Here is a 23918-nt window from a genome sequence, read left to right on the forward strand (position 1 = left end):
AGCAGCTCTCTAACCCTCTCCTCTCTCTTTGATCCTAGCGCTAGCATGCTCAGGATTTGATTTTAACTGGGAGCCAGAGATCTACCCGGTGAGGGCTTGCCCGGTGTGAGGCTTTTGAGCGTTTGGGAGCGTTCGGGACGCGAGGACATTGGACAGGAAATGTTGCCATCTTGAAATATCCAACCTTCCTGCTGTCGTGAGAGGCTCTTTCCATGGACATCTGCCTCTTGGAGTCCTCTCAACTTGCTCTCTGATATAACATTTTGTGAGCTGCAGTTACATCCGATGGCTACAAGGTGGCGCTGCATTCAGGTGAGAGAACAAGTGTGCACAAAATCGTTGGGGACTTTTGCCAGATTCATCGGTGGATCTTGCCTACTTTTATTCACATGCTAGATATTGCCTAGAAATGCTTTTTAATATAGAGATGCTAGAGTTAGAATGTCTGGTCGGGGTTCAGCCCTTTCATTGTCTACCGCCCGCAACATATTTATTACCAGCACATGTGAGTGGTGACTCTGCTTTTTGGAAAATAGCATCTAATAGGACAATGAATGTAGCAGATGGGGCGATCGAGATGCCTGCCTAAGTATTTCATTTTTTTTTTTAATTTAACGTCTGATTAATCTGTTCATGATATTTCCGTTTTGTGACATGTTGCATTAAAACAAATCCTGCTTGGAGAACATATAAAAATTTGCACTGCATTGGCCGGGAATCGAACCCGGGTCAACTGCTTGGGAAGCAGCTATGCTCACCACTATACCACCAACGCCCTATGATGTGGGTGCTCTCGGTTCTAAAGATTACAACCCCGAGTTCAATGACTATCTTGCACCAGTTTCAATGGTGCATTTGGTTTAGATACCAACATGAAAAGCATTAGAAAGTTTCTTGTAGAGGGTAAGGAACTGGGAATTGAAACCAAGGCCAAATCTGTGCAGAAGAGAAGAAATGGAAAGCAGTAGTACAAATAGTGGAAATGAACATATTTAGGCATCATTGGAAGCAAAGCAGCGAAGAGAAAGAGAGTGCCTTCCATGAAATGCCCAGGAGAATGATAAGAGCAGAACGAAAAGGCAAGAATGACATTCAAAGCATGCCCAGAAAAACGTGTGACGGTCCCACCAGTCATTTATGCTTATAATTGGGTATCTTTACTTTCAAAGTATGGGGTTGATCCTTTGGCGATCACTCTCTTGTATTTCAGCAGAGACAGATAGTTGAGAAGTCTTTTCTCACATAGCTAGCACAAGCCTGCGCTTTTCCTTGCTGGTAGCGTGGAAATGACAGATTGGTCCTCAGAAGAAAAAACAAGAAATATTATAGCAGAGGATGGTTTCGATCCATCAACCTCTGGGTTATGGGCCCAGCACGCTTCCGCTGCGCCACTCTGCTCCCTTGTAAAAGTGTTCTCTTTATGCAGAGGAGGAGCTTTCAGCGAAGTGGCGAGGGATTGGTGGGTCTCGCTCCTCATTTGCCTAAGCATGCTGCAATGTATGCTGGGTGCAGAAAATCTTCATCTTCTAGTCTCACAGTCAGTCATAACTGAAAGTGCAGACCCTCTTGGGAACTAGCAGTTTCAGGCCTTTACCAAGATAGCAGCTCTCTAACCCTCTCCTCTCTCTTTGATCGTAGCGCTAGCATGCTCAGGATTTGATTTTAACTGGGAGCCAGAGATCTACCCGGTGAGGGCGAGGCTTTTGAGCGTTTGGGAGCGTTCGGGACGTGAGGACGTTGGAGAGGAAATGTTGCCATCTTGAAATATCCAACCTTCCTGCTGTCATGAGAGGCTCTTTCCATGGACATCTGCCTCTTGCAGTCCTCTCAACTTGCTCTCTGATATAACATTTTGTGAGCTGCAGTTACATCCGATGGCTACAAGGTGGCGCTGCATTCAGGTGAGAGAACAAGTGTGCACAAAATCGTTGGGGACTTTTGCCAGATTCATCGGTGGATCTTGCCTACTTTTATTCACATGCTAGATATTGCCTAGAAATGCTTTTTAATATAGAGATGCTACAGTTAGAATGTCTAGTCGGGGTTCAGCCCTTTCATTGTCTACCGCCCGCAACATATTTATTACCAGCACATGTGAGTGGTGACTCTGCTTTTTGGAAAATAGCATCTAATAGGACAATGAATGTAGCAGATAGGGCAATCGAGATGCCTGCCTAAGTATTTCATTTTTTTTTTTATTTAACGTCTGATTAATCTGTTCATGATATTTCCGTTTTGTGACATGTTGCATTAAAACAAATCCTGCTTGGAGAACATATAAAAATTTGCACTGCATTGGCCGGGAATCGAACCCGGGTCAACTGCTTGGGAAGCAGCTATGCTCACCACTATACCACCAACGCCCTATGATGTGGTTGCTCTCGGTTCTAAAGATTACAACCCCGAGTTCAATGACTATCTTGCACCAGTTTCAATGGTGCATTTGGTTTAGATACCAACATGAAAAGCAGTAGAAAGTTTCTTGTAGAGGGTAAGGAACTAGGGATTGAAACCAAGGCCAAATCTGTGCAGAAGAGAAGAAATGGAAAGCAGTAGTACAAATAGTGGAAATGAACATATTTAGGCAGCATTGGAAGCAAAGCAGCAAAGAGAAAGAGAGTGCCTTCCATGAAATGCCCAGGAGAATGATAAGAGCAGAACGAAAAGGCAAGAATGACATTCAAAGCATGCCCAGAAAAACGTGTGACGGTCCCACCAGTCATTTATGCTTATAATTGGGTATCTTTACTTTCAAAGTATGGGGTTGATCCTTTGGCGATCACTCTCTTGTATTTCAGCAGAGACAGATAGTTGAGAAGTCTTTTCTCACATAGCTAGCACAAGCCTGCGCTTTTCCTTGCTGGTAGCGTGGAAATGACAGATTGGTTCTCAGAAGAAAAAACAAGAAATATTATAGCAGAGGATGGTTTCGATCCATCGACCTCTGGGTTATGGGCCCAGCACGCTTCCGCTGCGCCACTCTGCTCCCTTGTAAAAGTGTTCTCTTTATGCAGAGGAGGAGCTTTCAGCGAAGTGGCGAGGGATTGGTGGGTCTCGCTCCTCATTTGCCTAAGCATGCTGCAATGTATGCTGGGTGCAGAAAATCTTCATCTTCTCGTCTCACAGTCAGTCATAACTGAAAGTGCAGACCCTCTTGGGAACTAGCAGTTTCAGGCCTTTACCAAGATAGCAGCTCTCTAACCCTCTCCTCTCTCTTTGATCCTAGCGCTAGCATGCTCAGGATTTGATTTTAACTGGGAGCCAGAGATCTACCCGGTGAGGGCTTGCCCGGTGTGAGGCTTTTGAGCGTTTGGGAGCGTTCGGGACGTGAGGACATTGGACAGGAAATGTTGCCATCTTGAAATATCCAACCTTCCTGCTGTCGTGAGAGGCTCTTTCCATGGACATCTGCCTCTTGGAGTCCTCTCAACTTGCTCTCTGATATAACATTTTGTGAGCTGCAGTTACATCCGATGGCTACAAGGTGGCGCTGCATTCAGGTGAGAGAACAAGTGTGCACAAAATCGTTGGGGACTTTTGCCAGATTCATCGGTGGATCTTGCCTACTTTTATTCACATGCTAGATATTGCCTAGAAATGCTTTTTAATATAGAGATGCTAGAGTTAGAATGTCTGGTCGGGGTTCAGCCCTTTCATTGTCTACCGCCCGCAACATATTTATTACCAGCACATGTGAGTGGTGACTCTGCTTTTTGGAAAATAGCATCTAATAGGACAATGAATGTCGCAGATGGGGCGATCGAGATGCCTGCCTAAGTATTTCATTTTTTTTTAAATTTAACGTCTGATTAATCTGTTCATGATATTTCCGTTTTGTGACATGTTGCATTAAAACAAATCCTGCTTGGAGAACATATAAAAATTTGCACTGCATTGGCCGGGAATCGAACCCGGGTCAACTGCTTGGGAAGCAGCTATGCTCACCACTATACCACCAACGCCCTATGATGTGGTTGCTCTCGGTTCTAAAGATTACAACCCCGAGTTCAATGACTATCTTGCACCAGTTTCAATGGTGCATTTGGTTTAGATACCAACATGAAAAGCAGTAGAAAGTTTCTTGTAGAGGGTAAGGAACTGGGAATTGAAACCAAGGCCAAATCTGTGCAGAAGAGAAGAAATGGAAAGCAGTAGTACAAATAGTGGAAATGAACATATTTAGGCAGCATTGGAAGCAAAGCAGCGAAGAGAAAGAGAGTGCCTTCCATGAAATGCCCAGGAGAATGATAAGAGCAGAACGAAAAGGCAAGAATGACATTCAAAGCATGCCCAGAAAAACGTGTGACGGTCCCACCAGTCATTTATGCTTATAATTGGGTATCTTTACTTTCAAAGTATGGGGTTGATCCTTTGGCGATCACTCTCTTGTATTTCAGCAGAGACAGATAGTTGAGAAGTCTTTTCTCACATAGCTAGCACAAGCCTGCGCTTTTCCTTGCTGGTAGCGTGGAAATGACAGATTGGTCCTCAGAAGAAAAAACAAGAAATATTATAGCAGAGGATGGTTTTGATCCATCGACCTCTGGGTTATGGGCCCAGCACGCTTCCGCTGTGCCACTCTGCTCCCTTGTAAAAGTGTTCTCTTTATGCAGAGGAGGAGCTTTCAGCGAAGTGGCGAGGGATTGGTGGGTCTCGCTCCTCATTTGCCTAAGCATGCTGCAATGTATGCTGGGTGCAGAAAATCTTCATCTTCTCGTCTCACAGTTAGTCATAACTGAAAGTGCAGACCCTCTTGTGAACTAGCAGTTTCAGGCCTTTACCAAGATAGCAGCTCTCTAACCCTCTCCTCTCTCTTTGATCCTAGCGCTAGCATGCTCAGGATTTGATTTTAACTGGGAGCCAGAGATCTACCCGGTGAGGGCTTGCCCGGTGTGAGGCGTTTGGGAGCGTTCGGGACGTGAGGACATTGGACAGGAAATGTTGCCATCTTGAAATATCCAACCTTCCTGCTGTCGTGAGAGGCTCTTTCCATGGACATCTGCCTCTTGGAGTCCTCTCAACTTGCTCTCTGATATAACATTTTGTGAGCTGCAGTTACATCCGATGGCTACAAGGTGGCGCTGCATTCAGGTGAGAGAACAAGTGTGCACAAAATCGTTGGGGACTTTTGCCGGATTCATCGGTGGATCTTGCCTACTTTTATTCACATGCTAGATATTGCCTAGAAATGCTTTTTAATATAGAGATGCTAGAGTTAGAATGTCTGGTCGGGGTTCAGCCCTTTCATTGTCTACCGCCCGCAACATATTTATTACCAGCACATGTGAGTGGTGACTCTGCTTTTTGGAAAATAGCATCTAATAGGACAATGAATGTCGCAGATGGGGCGATCGAGATGCCTGCCTAAGTATTTCATTTTTTTTTAAATTTAACGTCTGATTAATCTGTTCATGATATTTCCGTTTTGTGACATGTTGCATTAAAACAAATCCTGCTTGGAGAACATATAAAAATTTGCACTGCATTGGCCGGGAATCGAACCCGGGTCAACTGCTTGGGAAGCAGCTATGCTCACCACTATACCACCAACGCCCTATGATGTGGTTGCTCTCGGTTCTAAAGATTACAACCCCGAGTTCAATGACTATCTTGCACCAGTTTCAATGGTGCATTTGGTTTAGATACCAACATGAAAAGCAGTAGAAAGTTTCTTGTAGAGGGTAAGGAACTGGGAATTGAAACCAAGGCCAAATCTGTGCAGAAGAGAAGAAATGGAAAGCAGTAGTACAAATAGTGGAAATGAACATATTTAGGCAGCATTGGAAGCAAAGCAGCGAAGAGAAAGAGAGTGCCTTCCATGAAATGCCCAGGAGAATGATAAGAGCAGAACGAAAAGGCAAGAATGACATTCAAAGCATGCCCAGAAAAACGTGTGACGGTCCCACCAGTCATTTATGCTTATAATTGGGTATCTTTACTTTCAAAGTATGGGGTTGATCCTTTGGCGATCACTCTCTTGTATTTCAGCAGAGACAGATAGTTGAGAAGTCTTTTCTCACATAGCTAGCACAAGCCTGCGCTTTTCCTTGCTGGTAGCGTGGAAATGACAGATTGGTCCTCAGAAGAAAAAACAAGAAATATTATAGCAGAGGATGGTTTTGATCCATCGACCTCTGGGTTATGGGCCCAGCACGCTTCCGCTGTGCCACTCTGCTCCCTTGTAAAAGTGTTCTCTTTATGCAGAGGAGGAGCTTTCAGCGAAGTGGCGAGGGATTGGTGGGTCTCGCTCCTCATTTGCCTAAGCATGCTGCAATGTATGCTGGGTGCAGAAAATCTTCATCTTCTCGTCTCACAGTTAGTCATAACTGAAAGTGCAGACCCTCTTGGGAACTAGCAGTTTCAGGCCTTTACCAAGATAGCAGCTCTCTAACCCTCTCCTCTCTCTTTGATCCTAGCGCTAGCATGCTCAGGATTTGATTTTAACTGGGAGCCAGAGATCTACCCGGTGAGGGCTTGCCCGGTGTGAGGCGTTTGGGAGCGTTCGGGACGTGAGGACATTGGACAGGAAATGTTGCCATCTTGAAATATCCAACCTTCCTGCTGTCGTGAGAGGCTCTTTCCATGGACATCTGCCTCTTGGAGTCCTCTCAACTTGCTCTCTGATATAACATTTTGTGAGCTGCAGTTACATCCGATGGCTACAAGGTGGCGCTGCATTCAGGTGAGAGAACAAGTGTGCACAAAATCGTTGGGGACTTTTGCCAGATTCATCGGTGGATCTTGCCTACTTTTATTCACATGCTAGATATTGCCTAGAAATGCTTTTTAGTATAGAGATGCTAGAGTTAGAATGTCTGGTCGGGGTTCAGCCCTTTCATTGTCTACCGCCCGCAACATATTTATTACCAGCACATGTGAGTGGTGACTCTGCTTTTTGGAAAATAGCATCTAATAGGACAATGAATGTAGCAGATGGGGCGATCGAGATGCCTGCCTAAGTATTTCATTTTTTTTTTAATTTAACGTCTGATTAATCTGTTCATGATATTTCCGTTTTGTGACATGTTATATTAAAACAAATCCTGCTTGGAGAACATATAAAAATTTGCACTGCATTGGCCGGGAATCGAACCCGGGTCAACTGCTTGGGAAGCAGCTATGCTCACCACTATACCACCAACGCCCTATGATGTTGGTGCTCTCGGTTCTAAAGATTACAACCCCGAGTTCAATGACTATCTTGCACCAGTTTCAATGGTGCATTTGGTTTAGATACCAACATGAAAAGCAGTAGAAAGTTTCTTGTAGAGGGTAAGGAACTGGGGATTGAAACCAAGGCCAAATCTGTGCAGACGAGAAGAAATGGAAAGCAGTAGTACAAATAGTGGAAATGAACATATTTAGGCAGCATTGGAAGCAAAGCAGCGAAGAGAAAGAGAGTGCCTTCCATGAAATGCCCAGGAGAATGATAAGAGCAGAACGAAAAGGCAAGAATGACATTCAAAGCATGCCCAGAAAAACGTGTGGCGGTCCCACCAGTCATTTATGCTTATAATTGGGTATCTTTACTTTCAAAGTATGGGGTTGATCCTTTGGCGATCACTCTGTTGTGTTTCAGCAGAGACAGATAGTTGAGAAGTCTTTTCTCACATAGCTAGCACAAGCCTGCGCTTTTCCTTGCTGGTAGCGTGGAAATGACAGATTGGTTCTCAGAAGAAAAAACAAGAAATATTATAGCAGAGGATGGTTTCGATCCATCGACCTCTGGGTTATGGGCCCAGCACGCTTCCGCTGCGCCACTCTGCTCCCTTGTAAAAGTGTTCTCTTTATGCAGAGGAGGAGCTTTCAGCGAAGTGGCGAGGGATTGGTGGGTCTCGCTCCTCATTTGCCTAAGCATGCTGCAATGTATGCTGGGTGCAGAAAATCTTCATCTTCTCGTCTCACAGTCAGTCATAACTGAAAGTGCAGACCCTCTTGGGAACTAGCAGTTTCAGGCCTTTACCAACATAGCAGCTCTCTAACCCTCTCCTCTCTCTTTGATCCTAGCGCTAGCATGCTCAGGATTTGATTTTAACTGGGAGCCAGAGATCTACCCGGTGAGGGCGAGGCTTTTGAGCGTTTGGGAGCGTTCGGGACGTGAGGACGTTGGAGAGGAAATGTTGCCATCTTGAAATATCCAACCTTCCTGCTGTCATGAGAGGCTCTTTCCATGGACATCTGCCTCTTGGAGTCCTCTCAACTTGCTCTCTGATATAACATTTTGTGAGCTGCAGTTACATCCGATGGCTACAAGGTGGCGCTGCATTCAGGTGAGAGAACAAGTGTGCACAAAATCGTTGGGGACTTTTGCCAGATTCATCGGTGGATCTTGCCTACTTTTATTCACATGCTAGATATTGCCTAGAAATGCTTTTTAATATAGAGATGCTACAGTTAGAATGTCTAGTCGGGGTTCAGCCCTTTCATTGTCTACCGCCCGCAACATATTTATTACCAGCACATGTGAGTGGTGACTCTGCTTTTTGGAAAATAGCATCTAATAGGACAATGAATGTAGCAGATGGGGCGATCGAGATGCCTGCCTAAGTATTTCATTTTTTTTTTAATTTAACGTCTGATTAATCTGTTCATGATATTTCCGTTTTGTGACATGTTGCATTAAAACAAATCCTGCTTGGAGAACATATACAAATTTGCACTGCATTGGCCAGGAATCGAACCCGGGGCAACTGCTTGGGAAGCAGCTATGCTCACCACTATACCACCAACGCCCTATGATGTGGGTGCTCTCGGTTCTAAAGATTACAACCCCGAGTTCAATGACTATCTTGCACCAGTTTCAATGGTGCATTTGGTTTAGATACCAACATGAAAAGCAGTAGAAAGTTTCTTGTAGAGGGTAAGGAACTGGGGATTGAAACCAAGGCCAAATCTGTGCAGAAGAGAAGAAATGGAAAGCAGTAGTACAAATAGTGGAAATGAACATATTTAGGCAGCATTGGAAGCAAAGCAGCGAAGAGAAAGAGAGTGCCTTCCATGAAATGCCCAGGAGAATGATAAGAGCAGAACGAAAAGGCAAGAATGACATTCAAAGCATGCCCAGAAAAACGTGTGACGGTCCCACCAGTCATTTATGCTTATAATTGGGTATCTTTACTTTCAAAGTATGGGGTTGATCCTTTGGCGATCACTCTCTTGTATTTCAGCAGAGACAGATAGTTGAGAAGTCTTTTCTCACATAGCTAGCACAAGCCTGCGCTTTTCCTTGCTGGTAGCGTGGAAATGAAAGATTGGTTCTCAGAAGAAAAAACAAGAAATAATATAGCAGAGGATGGTTTCGATCCATCGACCTCTGGGTTATGGGCCCAGCACGCTTCCGCTGCGCCACTCTGCTCCCTTGTAAAAGTGTTCTCTTTATGCAGAGGAGGAGCTTTCAGCGAAGTGGCGAGGGATTGGTGGGTCTCGCTCCTCATTTGCCTAAGCATGCTGCAATGTATGCTGGGTGCAGAAAATCTTCATCTTCTCGTCTCACAGTCAGTCATAACTGAAAGTGCAGACCCTCTTGGGAACTAGCAGTTTCAGGCCTTTACCAAGATAGCAGCTCTCTAACCCTCTCCTCTCTCTTTGATCCTAGCGCTAGCATGCTCAGGATTTGATTTTAACTGGGAGCCAGAGATCTACCCGGTGAGGGCTTGCCCGGTGTGAGGCTTTTGAGCGTTTGGGAGCGTTCGGGACGTGAGGACATTGGACAGGAAATGTTGCCATCTTGAAATATCCAACCTTCCTGCTGTCGTGAGAGGCTCTTTCCATGGACATCTGCCTCTTGGAGTCCTCTCAACTTGCTCTCTGATATAACATTTTGTGAGCTGCAGTTACATCCGATGGCTACAAGGTGGCGCTGCATTCAGGTGAGAGAACAAGTGTGCACAAAATCGTTGGGGACTTTTGCCAGATTCATCGGTGGATCTTGCCTACTTTTATTCACATGCTAGATATTGCCTAGAAATGCTTTTTAATATAGAGATGCTAGAGTTAGAATGTCTGGTCGGGGTTCAGCCCTTTCATTGTCTACCGCCCGCAACATATTTATTACCAGCACATGTGAGTGGTGACTCTGCTTTTTGGAAAATAGCATCTAATAGGACAATGAATGTCGCAGATGGGGCGATCGAGATGCCTGCCTAAGTATTTCATTTTTTTTTTAATTTAACGTCTGATTAATCTGTTCATGATATTTCCGTTTTGTGACATGTTACATTAAAACAAATCCTGCTTGGAGAACATATAAAAATTTGCACTGCATTGGCCGGGAATCGAACCCGGGTCAACTGCTTGGGAAGCAGCTATGCTCACCACTATACCACCAACACCCTATGATGTGCTTGCTCTCGGTTCTAAAGATTACAACCCCGAGTTCAATGACTATCTTGCACCAGTTTCAATGGTGCATTTGGTTTAGATACCAACATGAAAAGCAGTAGAAAGTTTCTTGTAGAGGGTAAGGAACTGGGGATTGAAACCAAGGCCAAATCTGTGCAGAAGAGAAGAAATGGAAAGCAGTAGTACAAATAGTGGAAATGAACATATTTAGGCAGCTTTGGAAGCAAAGCAGCGAAGAGAAAGAGAGTGCCTTCCATGAAATGCCCAGGAGAATGATAAGAGCAGAACGAAAAGGCAAGAATGACATTCAAAGCATGCCCAGAAAAACGTGTGACGGTCCCACCAGTCATTTATGCTTATAATTGGGTATCTTTACTTTCAAAGTATGGGGTTGATCCTTTGGCGATCACTCTGTTGTGTTTCAGCAGAGACAGATAGTTGAGAAGTCTTTTCTCACATAGCTAGCACAAGCCTGCGCTTTTCCTTGCTGGTAGCGTGGAAATGACAGATTGGTTCTCAGAAGAAAAAACAAGAAATATTATAGCAGAGGATGGTTTCGATCCATCGACCTCTGGGTTATGGGCCCAGCACGCTTCCGCTGCGCCACTCTGCTCCCTTGTAAAAGTGTTCTCTTTATGCAGAGGAGGAGCTTTCAGCGAAGTGGCGAGGGATTGGTGGGTCTCGCTCCTCATTTGCCTAAGCATGCTGCAATGTATGCTGGGTGCAGAAAATCTTCATCTTCTCGTCTCACAGTCAGTCATAACTGAAAGTGCAGACCCTCTTGGGAACTAGCAGTTTCAGGCCTTTACCAAGATAGCAGCTCTCTAACCCTCTCCTCTCTCTTTGATCCTAGCGCTAGCATGCTCAGGATTTGATTTTAACTGGGAGCCAGAGATCTACCCGGTGAGGGCGAGGCTTTTGAGCGTTTGGGAGCGTTCGGGACGTGAGGACGTTGGATAGGAAATGTTGCCATCTTGAAATATCCAACCTTCCTGCTGTCATGAGAGGCTCTTTCCATGGACATCTGCCTCTTGGAGTCCTCTCAATTTGCTCTCTGATATAACATTTTGTGAGCTGCAGTTACATCCGATGGCTACAAGGTGGCGCTGCATTCAGGTGAGAGAACAAGTGTGCACAAAATCGTTGGGGACTTTTGCCAGATTCATCGGTGGATCTTGCCTACTTTTATTCACATGCTAGATATTGCCTAGAAATGCTTTTTAATATAGAGATGCTACAGTTAGAATGTCTAGTCGGGGTTCAGCCCTTTCATTGTCTACCGCCCGCAACATATTTATTACCAGCACATGTGAGTGGTGACTCTGCTTTTTGGAAAATAGCATCTAATAGGACAATGAATGTAGCAGATGGGGCGATCGAGATGCCTGCCTAAGTATTTCATTTTTTTTTTAATTTAACGTCTGATTAATCTGTTCATGATATTTCCGTTTTGTGACATGTTGCATTAAAACAAATCCTGCTTGGAGAACATATAAAAATTTGCACTGCATTGGCCGGGAATCGAACCCGGGTCAACTGCTTGGGAAGCAGCTATGCTCACCACTATACCACCAACGCCCTATGATGTGGGTGCTCTCGGTTCTAAAGATTACAACCCCGAGTTCAATGACTATCTTGCACCAGTTTCAATGGTGCATTTGGTTTAGATACCAACATGAAAAGCAGTAGAAAGTTTCTTGTAGAGGGTAAGGAACTGGGGATTGAAACCAAGGCCAAATCTGAGCAGAAGAGAAGAAATGGAAAGCAGTAGTACAAATAGAGGAAATGAACATATTTAGGCAGCATTGGAAGCAAAGCAGCGAAGAGAAAGAGAGTGCCTTCCATGAAATGCCCAGGAGAATGATAAGAGCAGAACGAAAAGGCAAGAATGACATTCAAAGCATGCCCAGAAAAACGTGTGACGGTCCCACCAGTCATTTATGCTTATAATTGGGTATCTTTACTTTCAAAGTATGGGGTTGATCCTTTGGCGATCACTCTGTTGTGTTTCAGCAGAGACAGATAGTTGAGAAGTCTTTTCTCACATAGCTAGCACAAGCCTGCGCTTTTCCTTGCTGGTAGCGTGGAAATGACAGATTGGTTCTCAGAAGAAAAAACAAGAAATATTATAGCAGAGGATGGTTTCGATCCATCGACCTCTGGGTTATGGGCCCAGCACGCTTCCGCTGCGCCACTCTGCTCCCTTGTAAAAGTGTTCTCTTTATGCAGAGGAGGAGCTTTCAGCGAAGTGGCGAGGGATTGGTGGGTCTCGCTCCTCATTTGCCTAAGCATGCTGCAATGTATGCTGGGTGCAGAAAATCTTCATCTTCTCGTCTCACAGTCAGTCATAACTGAAAGTGCAGACCCTCTTGGGAACTAGCAGTTTCAGGCCTTTACCAACATAGCAGCTCTCTAACCCTCTCCTCTCTCTTTGATCCTAGCGCTAGCATGCTCAGGATTTGATTTTAACTGGGAGCCAGAGATCTACCCGGTGAGGGCGAGGCTTTTGAGCGTTTGGGAGCGTTCGGGACGTGAGGACGTTGGAGAGGAAATGTTGCCATCTTGAAATATCCAACCTTCCTGCTGTCATGAGAGGCTCTTTCCATGGACATCTGCCTCTTGGAGTCCTCTCAACTTGCTCTCTGATATAACATTTTGTGAGCTGCAGTTACATCCGATGGCTACAAGGTGGCGCTGCATTCAGGTGAGAGAACAAGTGTGCACAAAATCGTTGGGGACTTTTGCCAGATTCATCGGTGGATCTTGCCTACTTTTATTCACATGCTAGATATTGCCTAGAAATGCTTTTTAATATAGAGATGCTACAGTTAGAATGTCTAGTCGGGGTTCAGCCCTTTCATTGTCTACCGCCCGCAACATATTTATTACCAGCACATGTGAGTGGTGACTCTGCTTTTTGGAAAATAGCATCTAATAGGACAATGAATGTAGCAGATGGGGCGATCGAGATGCCTGCCTAAGTATTTCATTTTTTTTTTAATTTAACGTCTGATTAATCTGTTCATGATATTTCCGTTTTGTGACATGTTGCATTAAAACAAATCCTGCTTGGAGAACATATACAAATTTGCACTGCATTGGCCAGGAATCGAACCCGGGTCAACTGCTTGGGAAGCAGCTATGCTCACCACTATACCACCAACGCCCTATGATGTGGGTGCTCTCGGTTCTAAAGATTACAACCCCGAGTTCAATGACTATCTTGCACCAGTTTCAATGGTGCATTTGGTTTAGATACCAACATGAAAAGCAGTAGAAAGTTTCTTGTAGAGGGTAAGGAACTGGGGATTGAAACCAAGGCCAAATCTGTGCAGAAGAGAAGAAATGGAAAGCAGTAGTACAAATAGTGGAAATGAACATATTTAGGCAGCATTGGAAGCAAAGCAGCGAAGAGAAAGAGAGTGCCTTCCATGAAATGCCCAGGAGAATGATAAGAGCAGAACGAAAAGGCAAGAATGACATTCAAAGCATGCCCAGAAAAACGTGTGACGGTCCCACCAGTCATTTATGCTTATAATTGGGTATCTTTACTTTCAAAGTATGGGGTTGATCCTTTGGCGATCACTCTCTTGTATTTCAGCAGAGACAGATAGTTGAGAAGTCTTTTCTCACATAGCTAGCACAAGCCTGCGCTTTTCCTTGCTGGTAGCGTGGAAATGAAAGATTGGTTCTCAGAAGAAAAAACAAGAAATAATATAGCAGAGGATGGTTTCGATCCATCGACCTCTGGGTTATGGGCCCAGCACGCTTCCGCTGCGCCACTCTGCTCCCTTGTAAAAGTGTTCTCTTTATGCAGAGGAGGAGCTTTCAGCGAAGTGGCGAGGGATTGGTGGGTCTCGCTCCTCATTTGCCTAAGCATGCTGCAATGTATGCTGGGTGCAGAAAATCTTCATCTTCTCGTCTCACAGTCAGTCATAACTGAAAGTGCAGACCCTCTTGGGAACTAGCAGTTTCAGGCCTTTACCAAGATAGCAGCTCTCTAACCCTCTCCTCTCTCTTTGATCCTAGCGCTAGCATGCTCAGGATTTGATTTTAACTGGGAGCCAGAGATCTACCCGGTGAGGGCTTGCCCGGTGTGAGGCTTTTGAGCGTTTGGGAGCGTTCGGGACGTGAGGACATTGGACAGGAAATGTTGCCATCTTGAAATATCCAACCTTCCTGCTATCGTGAGAGGCTCTTTCCATGGACATCTGCCTCTTGGAGTCCTCTCAACTTGCTCTCTGATATAACATTTTGTGAGCTGCAGTTACATCCGATGGCTACAAGGTGGCGCTGCATTCAGGTGAGAGAACAAGTGTGCACAAAATCGTTGGGGACTTTTGCCAGATTCATCGGTGGATCTTGCCTACTTTTATTCACATGCTAGATATTGCCTAGAAATGCTTTTTAATATAGAGATGCTAGAGTTAGAATGTCTGGTCGGGGTTCAGCCCTTTCATTGTCTACCGCCCGCAACATATTTATTACCAGCACATGTGAGTGGTGACTCTGCTTTTTGGAAAATAGCATCTAATAGGACAATGAATGTCGCAGATGGGGCGATCGAGATGCCTGCCTAAGTATTTCATTTTTTTTTTAATTTAACGTCTGATTAATCTGTTCATGATATTTCCGTTTTGTGACATGTTACATTAAAACAAATCCTGCTTGGAGAACATATAAAAATTTGCACTGCATTGGCCGGGAATCGAACCCGGGTCAACTGCTTGGGAAGCAGCTATGCTCACCACTATACCACCAACACCCTATGATGTGCTTGCTCTCGGTTCTAAAGATTACAACCCCGAGTTCAATGACTATCTTGCACCAGTTTCAATGGTGCATTTGGTTTAGATACCAACATGAAAAGCAGTAGAAAGTTTCTTGTAGAGGGTAAGGAACTGGGGATTGAAACCAAGGCCAAATCTGTGCAGAAGAGAAGAAATGGAAAGCAGTAGTACAAATAGTGGAAATGAACATATTTAGGCAGCTTTGGAAGCAAAGCAGCGAAGAGAAAGAGAGTGCCTTCCATGAAATGCCCAGGAGAATGATAAGAGCAGAACGAAAAGGCAAGAATGACATTCAAAGCATGCCCAGAAAAACGTGTGACGGTCCCACCAGTCATTTATGCTTATAATTGGGTATCTTTACTTTCAAAGTATGGGGTTGATCCTTTGGCGATCACTCTCTTGTATTTCAGCAGAGACAGATAGTTGAGAAGTCTTTTCTCACATAGCTAGCACAAGCCTGCGCTTTTCCTTGCTGGTAGCGTGGAAATGAGAAATTGGTTCTCAGAAGAAAAAACAAGAAATATTATAGCAGAGGATGGTTTCGATCCATCGACCTCTGGGTTATGGGCCCAGCACGCTTCCGCTGCGCCACTCTGCTCCCTTGTAAAAGTGTTCTCTTTATGCAGAGGAGGAGCTTTCAGCGAAGTGGCGAGGGATTGGTGGGTCTCGCTCCTCATTTGCCTAAGCATGCTGCAATGTATGCTGGGTGCAGAAAATCTTCATCTTCTCGTCTCACAGTCAGTCATAACTGAAAGTGCAGACCCTCTTGGGAACTAGCAGTTTCAGGCCTTTACCAAGATAGCAGCTCTCTAACCCTCTCCTCTCTCTTTGATCCTAGCGCTAGCATGCTCAGGATTTGATTTTAACTGGGAGCCAGAGATCTACCCGGTGAGGGCGAGGGTTTTGAGCGTTTGGGAGCGTTCGGGACGTGAGGACGTTGGATAGGAAATGTTGCCATCTTGAAATATCCAACCTTCCTGCTGTCATGAGAGGCTCTTTCCATGGACATCTGCCTCTTGGAGTCCTCTCAATTTGCTCTCTGATATAACATTTTGTGAGCTGCAGTTACATCCGATGGCTACAAGGTGGCGCTGCATTCAGGTGAGAGAACAAGTGTGCACAAAATCGTTGGGGACTTTTGCCAGATTCATCGGTGGATCTTGCCTACTTTTATTCACATGCTAGATATTGCCTAGAAATGCTTTTTAATATAGAGATGCTACAGTTAGAATGTCTAGTCGGGGTTCAGCCCTTTCATTGTCTACCGCCCGCAACATATTTATTACCAGCACATGTGAGTGGTGACTCTGCTTTTTGGAAAATAGCATCTAATAGGACAATGAATGTAGCAGATGGGGCGATCGAGATGCCTGCCTAAGTATTTCATTTTTTTTTTAATTTAACGTCTGATTAATCTGTTCATGATATTTCCGTTTTGTGACATGTTGCATTAAAACAAATCCTGCTTGGAGAACATATACAAATTTGCACTGCATTGGCCGGGAATCGAACCCGGGTCAACTGCTTGGGAAGCAGCTATGCTCACCACTATACCACCAACGCCCTATGATGTGGGTGCTCTCGGTTCTAAAGATTACAACCCCGAGTTCAATGACTATCTTGCACCAGTTTCAATGGTGCATTTGGTTTAGATACCAACATGAAAAGCAGTAGAAAGTTTCTTGTAGAGGGTAAGGAACTGGGGATTGAAACCAAGGCCAAATCTGAGCAGAAGAGAAGAAATGGAAAGCAGTAGTACAAATAGAGGAAATGAACATATTTAGGCAGCATTGGAAGCAAAGCAGCGAAGAGAAAGAGAGTGCCTTCCATGAAATGCCCAGGAGAATGATAAGAGCAGAACGAAAAGGCAAGAATGACATTCAAAGCATGCCCAGAAAAACGTGTGACGGTCCCACCAGTCATTTATGCTTATAATTGGGTATCTTTACTTTCAAAGTATGGGGTTGATCCTTTGGCGATCACTCTGTTGTGTTTCAGCAGAGACAGATAGTTGAGAAGTCTTTTCTCACATAGCTAGCACAAGCCTGCGCTTTTCCTTGCTGGTAGCGTGGAAATGACAGATTGGTTCTCAGAAGAAAAAACAAGAAATATTATAGCAGAGGATGGTTTCGATCCATCGACCTCTGGGTTATGGGCCCAGCACGCTTCCGCTGCGCCACTCTGCTCCCTTGTAAAAGTGTTCTCTTTATGCAGAGGAGGAGCTTTCAGCGAAGTGGCGAGGGATTGGTGGGTCTCGCTCCTCATTTGCCTAAGCATGCTGCAATGTATGCTGGGTGCAGAAAATCTTCATCTTCTCGTCTCACAGTCAGTCATAACTGAAAGTGCAGACCCTCTTGGGAACTAGCAGTTTCAGGCCTTTACCAACATAGCAGCTCTCTAACCCTCTCCTCTCTCTTTGATCCTAGCGCTAGCATGCTCAGGATTTGATTTTAACTGGGAGCCAGAGATCTACCCGGTGAGGGCGAGGCTTTTGAGCGTTTGGGAGCGTTCGGGACGTGAGGACGTTGGAGAGGAAATGTTGCCATCTTGAAATATCCAACCTTCCTGCTGTCATGAGAGGCTCTTTCCATGGACATCTGCCTCTTGGAGTCCTCTCAACTTGCTCTCTGATATAACATTTTGTGAGCTGCAGTTACATCCGATGGCTACAAGGTGGCGCTGCATTCAGGTGAGAGAACAAGTGTGCACAAAATCGTTGGGGACTTTTGCCAGATTCATCGGTGGATCTTGCCTACTTTTATTCACATGCTAGATATTGCCTAGAAATGCTTTTTAATATAGAGATGCTACAGTTAGAATGTCTAGTCGGGGTTCAGCCCTTTCATTGTCTACCGCCCGCAACATATTTATTACCAGCACATGTGAGTGGTGACTCTGCTTTTTGGAAAATAGCATCTAATAGGACAATGAATGTAGCAGATGGGGCGATCGAGATGCCTGCCTAAGTATTTCATTTTTTTTTTAATTTAACGTCTGATTAATCTGTTCATGATATTTCCGTTTTGTGACATGTTGCATTAAAACAAATCCTGCTTGGAGAACATATACAAATTTGCACTGCATTGGCCAGGAATCGAACCCGGGTCAACTGCTTGGGAAGCAGCTATGCTCACCACTATACCACCAACGCCCTATGATGTGGGTGCTCTCGGTTCTAAAGATTACAACCCCGAGTTCAATGACTATCTTGCACCAGTTTCAATGGTGCATTTGGTTTAGATACCAACATGAAAAGCAGTAGAAAGTTTCTTGTAGAGGGTAAGGAACTGGGGATTGAAACCAAGGCCAAATCTGTGCAGAAGAGAAGAAATGGAAAGCAGTAGTACAAATAGTGGAAATGAACATATTTAGGCAGCATTGGAAGCAAAGCAGCGAAGAGAAAGAGAGTGCCTTCCATGAAATGCCCAGGAGAATGATAAGAGCAGAACGAAAAGGCAAGAATGACATTCAAAGCATGCCCAGAAAAACGTGTGACGGTCCCACCAGTCATTTATGCTTATAATTGGGTATCTTTACTTTCAAAGTATGGGGTTGATCCTTTGGCGATCACTCTCTTGTATTTCAGCAGAGACAGATAGTTGAGAAGTCTTTTCTCACATAGCTAGCACAAGCCTGCGCTTTTCCTTGCTGGTAGCGTGGAAATGAAAGATTGGTTCTCAGAAGAAAAAACAAGAAATAATATAGCAGAGGATGGTTTCGATCCATCGACCTCTGGGTTATGGGCCCAGCACGCTTCCGCTGCGCCACTCTGCTCCCTTGTAAAAGTGTTCTCTTTATGCAGAGGAGGAGCTTTCAGCGAAGTGGCGAGGGATTGGTGGGTCTCGCTCCTCATTTGCCTAAGCATGCTGCAATGTATGCTGGGTGCAGAAAATCTTCATCTTCTCGTCTCACAGTCAGTCATAACTGAAAGTGCAGACCCTCTTGGGAACTAGCAGTTTCAGGCCTTTACCAAGATAGCAGCTCTCTAACCCTCTCCTCTCTCTTTGATCCTAGCGCTAGCATGCTCAGGATTTGATTTTAACTGGGAGCCAGAGATCTACCCGGTGAGGGCTTGCCCGGTGTGAGGCTTTTGAGCGTTTCGGAGCGTTCGGGACGTGAGGACATTGGACAGGAAATGTTGCCATCTTGAAATATCCAACCTTCCTGCTGTCGTGAGAGGCTCTTTCCATGGACATCTGCCTCTTGGAGTCCTCTCAACTTGCTCTCTGATATAACATTTTGTGAGCTGCAGTTACATCCGATGGCTACAAGGTGGCGCTGCATTCAGGTGAGAGAACAAGTGTGCACAAAATCGTTGGGGACTTTTGCCAGATTCATCGGTGGATCTTGCCTACTTTTATTCACATGCTAGATATTGCCTAGAAATGCTTTTTAATATAGAGATGCTAGAGTTAGAATGTCTGGTCGGGGTTCAGCCCTTTCATTGTCTACCGCCCGCAACATATTTATTACCAGCACATGTGAGTGGTGACTCTGCTTTTTGGAAAATAGCATCTAATAGGACAATGAATGTCGCAGATGGGGCGATCGAGATGCCTGCCTAAGTATTTCATTTTTTTTTTAATTTAACGTCTGATTAATCTGTTCATGATATTTCCGTTTTGTGACATGTTACATTAAAACAAATCCTGCTTGGAGAACATATAAAAATTTGCACTGCATTGGCCGGGAATCGAACCCGGGTCAACTGCTTGGGAAGCAGCTATGCTCACCACTATACCACCAACACCCTATGATGTGCTTGCTCTCGGTTCTAAAGATTACAACCCCGAGTTCAATGACTATCTTGCACCAGTTTCAATGGTGCATTTGGTTTAGATACCAACATGAAAAGCAGTAGAAAGTTTCTTGTAGAGGGTAAGGAACTGGGGATTGAAACCAAGGCCAAATCTGTGCAGAAGAGAAGAAATGGAAAGCAGTAGTACAAATAGTGGAAATGAACATATTTAGGCAGCTTTGGAAGCAAAGCAGCGAAGAGAAAGAGAGTGCCTTCCATGAAATGCCCAGGAGAATGATAAGAGCAGAACGAAAAGGCAAGAATGACATTCAAAGCATGCCCAGAAAAACGTGTGACGGTCCCACCAGTCATTTATGCTTATAATTGGGTATCTTTACTTTCAAAGTATGGGGTTGATCCTTTGGCGATCACTCTCTTGTATTTCAGCAGAGACAGATAGTTGAGAAGTCTTTTCTCACATAGCTAGCACAAGCCTGCGCTTTTCCTTGCTGGTAGCGTGGAAATGACAAATTGGTTCTCAGAAGAAAAAACAAGAAATATTATAGCAGAGGATGGTTTCGATCCATCGACCTCTGGGTTATGGGCCCAGCACGCTTCCGCTGCGCCACTCTGCTCCCTTGTAAAAGTGTTCTCTTTATGCAGAGGAGGAGCTTTCAGCGAAGTGGCGAGGGATTGGTGGGTCTCGCTCCTCATTTGCCTAAGCATGCTGCAATGTATGCTGGGTGCAGAAAATCTTCATCTTCTCGTCTCACAGTCAGTCATAACTGAAAGTGCAGACCCTCTTGGGAACTAGCAGTTTCAGGCCTTTACCAAGATAGCAGCTCTCTAACCCTCTCCTCTCTCTTTGATCCTAGCGCTAGCATGCTCAGGATTTGATTTTAACTGGGAGCCAGAGATCTACCCGGTGAGGGCGAGGGTTTTGAGCGTTTGGGAGCGTTCGGGACGTGAGGACGTTGGATAGGAAATGTTGCCATCTTGAAATATCCAACCTTCCTGCTGTCATGAGAGGCTCTTTCCATGGACATCTGCCTCTTGGAGTCCTCTCAATTTGCTCTCTGATATAACATTTTGTGAGCTGCAGTTACATCCGATGGCTACAAGGTGGCGCTGCATTCAGGTGAGAGAACAAGTGTGCACAAAATCGTTGGGGACTTTTGCCAGATTCATCGGTGGATCTTGCCTACTTTTATTCACATGCTAGATATTGCCTAGAAATGCTTTTTAATATAGAGATGCTACAGTTAGAATGTCTAGTCGGGGTTCAGCCCTTTCATTGTCTACCGCCCGCAACATATTTATTACCAGCACATGTGAGTGGTGACTCTGCTTTTTGGAAAATAGCATCTAATAGGACAATGAATGTAGCAGATGGGGCGATCGAGATGCCTGCCTAAGTATTTCATTTTTTTTTTAATTTAACGTCTGATTAATCTGTTCATGATATTTCCGTTTTGTGACATGTTGCATTAAAACAAATCCTGCTTGGAGAACATATAAAAATTTGCACTGCATTGGCCGGGAATCGAACCCGGGTCAACTGCTTGGGAAGCAGCTATGCTCACCACTATACCACCAACGCCCTATGATGTGGGTGCTCTCGGTTCTAAAGATTACAACCCCGAGTTCAATGACTATCTTGCACCAGTTTCAATGGTGCATTTGGTTTAGATACCAACATGAAAAGCAGTAGAAAGTTTCTTGTAGAGGGTAAGGAACTGGGGATTGAAACCAAGGCCAAATCTGTGCAGAAGAGAAGAAATGGAAAGCAGTAGTACAAATAGAGGAAATGAACATATTTAGGCAGCATTGGAAGCAAAGCAGCGAAGAGAAAGAGAGTGCCTTCCATGAAATGCCCAGGAGAATGATAAGAGCAGAACGAAAAGGCAAGAATGACATTCAAAGCATGCCCAGAAAAACGTGTGACGGTCCCACCAGTCATTTATGCTTATAATTGGGTATCTTTACTTTCAAAGTATGGGGTTGATTCTTTGGCGATCACTCTCTTGTATTTCAGCAGAGACAGATAGTTGAGAAGTCTTTTCTCACATAGCTAGCACAAGCCTGCGCTTTTCCTTGCTGGTAGCGTGGAAATGACAGATTGGTCCTCAGAAGAAAAAACAAGAAATATAATAGCAGAGGATGGTTTCGATCCATCGATCTCTGGGTTATGGGCCCAGCACGCTTCCGCTGCGCCACTCTGCTCCCTTGTAAAAGTGTTCTCTTTATGCAGAGGAGGAGCTTTCAGCGAAGTGGCGAGGGATTGGTGGGTCTCGCTCCTCATTTGCCTAAGCATGCTGCAATGTATGCTGGGTGCAGAAAATCTTCATCTTCTCGTCTCACAGTCAGTCATAACTGAAAGTGCAGACCCTCTTGGGAACTAGCAGTTTCAGGCCTTTACCAAGATAGCAGCTCTCTAACCCTCTCCTCTCTCTTTGATCGTAGCGCTAGCATGCTCAGGATTTGATTTTAACTGGGAGCCAGAGATCTACCCGGTGAGGGCTTGCCCGGTGTGAGGCTTTTGAGCGTTTGGGAGCGTTCGGGACGTGAGGACGTTGGACAGGAAATGTTGCCATCTTGAAATATCCAACCTTCCTGCTGTCGTGAGAGGCTCTTTCCATGGACATGTGCCTCTTGGAGTCCTCTCAACTTGCTCTCTGATATAACATTTTGTGAGCTGCAGTTACATCCGATGGCTACAAGATGGCGCTGCATTCAGGTGAGAGAACAAGTGTGCACAAAATCGTTGGGGACTTTTGCAAGATTCATCGGTGGATCTTGCCTACTTTTATTCACATGCTAGATATTGCCTAGAAATGCTTTTTAATATAGAGATGCTAGAGTTAGAATGTCTGGTCGGGGTTCAGCCCTTTCATTGTCTACCGCCCGCAACATATTTATTACCAGCACATGTGAGTGGTGACTCTGCTTTTTGGAAAATAGCATCTAATAGGACAATGAATGTAGCAGATGGGGCGATCGAGATGCCTGCCTAAGTATTTCATTTTTTTTTTAATTTAACGTCTGATTAATCTGTTCATGATATTTCCGTTTTGTGACATGTTGCATTAAAACAAATCCTGCTTGGAGAACATATAAAAATTTGCACTGCATTGGCCGGGAATCGAACCCGGGTCAACTGCTTGGGAAGCAGCTATGCTCACCACTATACCACCAACGCCCTATGATGTGGTTGCTCTCGGTTCTAAAGATTACAACCCCGAGTTCAATGACTATCTTGCACCAGTTTCAATGGTGCATTTGGTTTAGATACCAACATGAAAAGCAGTAGAAAGTTTCTTGTAGAGGGTAAGGAACTGGGGATTGAAACCAAGGCCAAATCTGTGCAGAAGAGAAGAAATGGAAAGCAGTAGTACAAATAGTGGAAATGAACATATTTAGGCAGCATTGGAAGCAAAGCAGCGAAGAGAAAGAGAGTGCCTTCCATGAAATGCCCAGGAGAATGATAAGAGCAGAACGAAAAGGCAAGAATGACATTCAAAGCATGCCCAGAAAAACGTGTGACGGTCCCACCAGTCATTTATGCTTATAATTGGGTATCTTTACTTTCAAAGTATGGGGTTGATCCTTTGGCGATCACTCTCTTGTATTTCAGCAGAGACAGATAGTTGAGAAGTCTTTTCTCACATAGCTAGCACAAGCCTGCGCTTTTCCTTGCTGGTAGCGTGGAAATGACAGATTGGTCCTCAGAAGAAAAAACAAGAAATATTATAGCAGAGGATGGTTTTGATCCATCGACCTCTGGGTTATGGGCCCAGCACGCTTCCGCTGCGCCACTCTGCTCCCTTGTAAAAGTGTTCTCTTTATGCAGAGGAGGAGCTTTCAGCGAAGTGGCGAGGGATTGGTGGGTCTCGCTCCTCATTTGCCTAAGCATGCTGCAATGTATGCTGGGTGCAGAAAATCTTCATCTTCTCGTCTCACAGTCAGTCATAACTGAAAGTGCAGACCCTCTTGGGAACTAGCAGTTTCAGGCCTTTACCAAGATAGCAGCTCTCTAACCCTCTCCTCTC

The 23918-nt window shown here is 44.8% G+C and overlaps 12 non-coding genes across 12 annotated transcripts; all 12 read right to left on the reverse strand.

The window, feature by feature from the left end:
- Positions 1–703: 703 nt before the first annotated feature.
- TRNAG-CCC (transfer RNA glycine (anticodon CCC)) lies at positions 704–775 on the reverse strand. The gene has a single exon. It is a non-coding gene; the product is annotated as a tRNA-Gly (tRNA).
- A 1516-nt stretch (positions 776–2291) lies between these two features.
- Positions 2292–2363, reverse strand: TRNAG-CCC (transfer RNA glycine (anticodon CCC)). Its single transcript has one exon. It is a non-coding gene; the product is annotated as a tRNA-Gly (tRNA).
- Positions 2364–3890: 1527 nt separating this feature from the next.
- TRNAG-CCC (transfer RNA glycine (anticodon CCC)) lies at positions 3891–3962 on the reverse strand. The gene has a single exon. It is a non-coding gene; the product is annotated as a tRNA-Gly (tRNA).
- Positions 3963–5481: 1519 nt separating this feature from the next.
- On the reverse strand, positions 5482–5553 carry TRNAG-CCC (transfer RNA glycine (anticodon CCC)). Its single transcript has one exon. It is a non-coding gene; the product is annotated as a tRNA-Gly (tRNA).
- Positions 5554–7072: 1519 nt separating this feature from the next.
- TRNAG-CCC (transfer RNA glycine (anticodon CCC)) lies at positions 7073–7144 on the reverse strand. The gene has a single exon. It is a non-coding gene; the product is annotated as a tRNA-Gly (tRNA).
- Positions 7145–10259: 3115 nt separating this feature from the next.
- TRNAG-CCC (transfer RNA glycine (anticodon CCC)) lies at positions 10260–10331 on the reverse strand. The gene has a single exon. It is a non-coding gene; the product is annotated as a tRNA-Gly (tRNA).
- Positions 10332–11847: 1516 nt separating this feature from the next.
- Positions 11848–11919, reverse strand: TRNAG-CCC (transfer RNA glycine (anticodon CCC)). The gene has a single exon. It is a non-coding gene; the product is annotated as a tRNA-Gly (tRNA).
- Positions 11920–15034: 3115 nt separating this feature from the next.
- TRNAG-CCC (transfer RNA glycine (anticodon CCC)) lies at positions 15035–15106 on the reverse strand. Its single transcript has one exon. It is a non-coding gene; the product is annotated as a tRNA-Gly (tRNA).
- A 1516-nt stretch (positions 15107–16622) lies between these two features.
- On the reverse strand, positions 16623–16694 carry TRNAG-CCC (transfer RNA glycine (anticodon CCC)). Its single transcript has one exon. It is a non-coding gene; the product is annotated as a tRNA-Gly (tRNA).
- Positions 16695–19809: 3115 nt separating this feature from the next.
- Positions 19810–19881, reverse strand: TRNAG-CCC (transfer RNA glycine (anticodon CCC)). The gene has a single exon. It is a non-coding gene; the product is annotated as a tRNA-Gly (tRNA).
- Positions 19882–21397: 1516 nt separating this feature from the next.
- TRNAG-CCC (transfer RNA glycine (anticodon CCC)) lies at positions 21398–21469 on the reverse strand. The gene has a single exon. It is a non-coding gene; the product is annotated as a tRNA-Gly (tRNA).
- Positions 21470–22996: 1527 nt separating this feature from the next.
- Positions 22997–23068, reverse strand: TRNAG-CCC (transfer RNA glycine (anticodon CCC)). The gene has a single exon. It is a non-coding gene; the product is annotated as a tRNA-Gly (tRNA).
- Between the last annotated feature and the right edge of the window lie 850 nt (positions 23069–23918).

The sequence above is a fragment of the Triturus cristatus genome, chromosome 11, assembly GCF_964204655.1.
Source record: "Triturus cristatus chromosome 11, aTriCri1.1, whole genome shotgun sequence".
In the NCBI taxonomy this organism is placed as follows: Eukaryota; Metazoa; Chordata; class Amphibia; order Caudata; family Salamandridae; genus Triturus; species Triturus cristatus.